Raw genomic sequence first — 2,715 nt, 5'->3', positions numbered from 1 at the left:
GCCAGCACCCAGATTTATAAAGCAAGTTCTTAGAGAACTGCAAAGAGACTTAGACTCCCACACAATAATAGTGGGAGACTTTAACAACCCACTGACAATATTAGATCATTGAGACAGAAAATTAACAAAGATATTCAGGACCTGAACTCAACTCTGGATCCAGTGGATCTGATAGGTATCTACAGAACTCCCCACACCAAAGCAACAGAATATACATTTTTATCACCACATGGCACTTAATCTAAATTGAACACATAACTGGAAGTAAAACACACCTCAGCAAATTCAAAGGAAATGAAATCATAACAGTCTGTCAGACCACAATGCAATCAAACTAGAACTCAAGACTATAAAATTCACTGAAAACCACACAACTACATGGAAATTGAACAACCTTCTCCTAAATGACTTCTGGGTAAATAATGAAATTAAGGCAGAAATCCAGAGGTTCTTTGAAACTAATAAGAATAAAGGAAAAATGAATCAGAATCTCTGAGATATGGCTAAAGTAGTGTTAAGAGGGAAATTTATAGCAGTAAATTCCCACATCAAAAAGCTGGAAAGATTTCAAATTAACAAGCTAACATCACCACTAAAAGAACTAGAGAACCAAGATCAAACAAACGCCAAAGCTAGAAAGCAATAAATAACCAAGATCAGAGCAAAACTGAAGGAGATAGAAACACAAAAAATGCTTCAAAAAATCAATGAATCTGGGAGCTGAGTTTTAAAAAAATCAATTAATAGAATACTAGCTACATTAACAAAGAAAAGAGAGAAAAATCAAATAGACACAATCAGAAATGGTAAGGGGGATTATCACCACTGACCTCAGAGAAATACAAGCAGTCATCAAAGAATACTAAAAACACCTCTATGCACATAAACTAAAACTAAAAAATCTGAAGAAATGGATAAATTCCTGGACACATACAGCCTTCCATGACTGAACCAGGAAGAAACTGAACTCCTGAATAGACCAATAATGAGTTCTGAAATTAAGGCAGTAACAAATAGCCTACCAACCAAAAAAAGCCCAGGAGCAGATGGATTTACAGCTGAATTCCACCACAGGTACAAAGAAGAGGTGGTACCATTTCTTTCTTTTACTTTCTTTTTTTTTTTAAATTTTACTTTAAGTTCTGGGATACAAGGGCAGAATGTGATAGTACCATTTTTGCTGAAATTACTCTAAACAATTGAAAAGGAAGGACTCCTTCCTAACTCATTTCATGAGGCTAGCATCATCCTAAGACGAAAACCTGGCACAGTTACAACAGAAAAAGATAACTTCAGGCCAATATTCCTGATGAGCATTATGCAAAAATCCTTAATAATATACTGGCAAATTAAATCCAGCAGCACATCAAAAAGTTTATCCACTATGATCAAGTTAGCTTCATCCCCAGGATGCAAGGTTGGTTCAATATATGCAAATCAATAAATGTGATTCATCACATAAACAGCATTAAAGACAAAAGCCACGTGATTATCTCAATAGATGCTGAAAAGGCCTTCATGTTAAAAACTCCCAATAACTAGGTATTGAAGGAACATACCTCAAAATAATAAAAGTCATATATGGCAAAACCATAGCCAATATTACACTAAAGGCAAAATCTGGAAGTCTTTCCCTTGAAAACCAGCACAAGACAAAGATGTCCTCTCTCACCACTCCTATTTAACATGGTATTGGAGTTTCTGGCCAGGGCAATCAGGCAAGAGAAAGAATTAAAGGGTATTTAAATAGGGAGAAAGGAATTCAAATTATCTTTGTTTGCAGATGGCATGGTTCTATATCTAGAAAAAAATCCCATCGTCTCAGCCCCAAAACCTGTTAAGCTGATGAGCAACTTCAGCAAAGTCTCAGGATAAAAAAATTAAATGTGCAATAATCACTAGCATTCCATATGCCAACAACAGGCAAGCAGAGAGCCAAATCATGAATGACCTCCCATTTACAATTTCTATAAAAATAATAAAATATCTAGGAATACAGCTAATAAGGGAAGTGAAGAACCTCTTCAAAGAGAACTACAAATCACTGCTCAAGGAAATCGGAGAGGACACAAATGAAAAAACATTCTATGCTCATGGATAGAAAGAATCAATTTTGTGAAAATGGCCATATTGCCCAAAGTAATTTATGGATTCTATGCTATTCCTATTAAACTACCATTGAAATTCTTCACATAATTAGAAAAAACTATTTTAAAATTCATATGGAACAAAAAGAACCCAAATAGCTAAGGTAATCCTAAGCAAAAAGAACAAAGCTGAAGGCATTACACCACCTGACTTCAATCTATACTACAAGGCTACAGTTATCAAAACAGCATGGTACTGGTACAGAAACAGACACACAGATATTGGAACAGAATAGAAAACTCAGAAATAAGATCACACACCTACAACCACCTGATCTTCAATAATCCTGATAAAAAAACAAAAAAACAATGGGAAAAGGATTCTCTGTTTAATAAATGGTGCTGGGAGAACTGGCTAGCCAAATGCAGCAAATTGAAACTGGACCCCTTCCTTACGCCTTATAAAGAATTAACTAACGAGGAATTAAACACTTAAATGTAAAACCCCAAACTATAAAAACCCTAGAAAAAAATCTAGCAATACCATTCAGGACATAGGCATGGGAAAAGATTTCATGATGAAAATGTCAAAAGCAATTGCGACAAAAATCAAAATTGACAAATGAGT

This window comes from Mandrillus leucophaeus, unplaced genomic scaffold (genome assembly GCF_000951045.1).
Source record: "Mandrillus leucophaeus isolate KB7577 unplaced genomic scaffold, Mleu.le_1.0 Scaffold615, whole genome shotgun sequence".
Taxonomy (NCBI): domain Eukaryota; kingdom Metazoa; phylum Chordata; class Mammalia; order Primates; family Cercopithecidae; genus Mandrillus; species Mandrillus leucophaeus.
Note: the sequence above shows the minus strand (reverse complement) of the source record.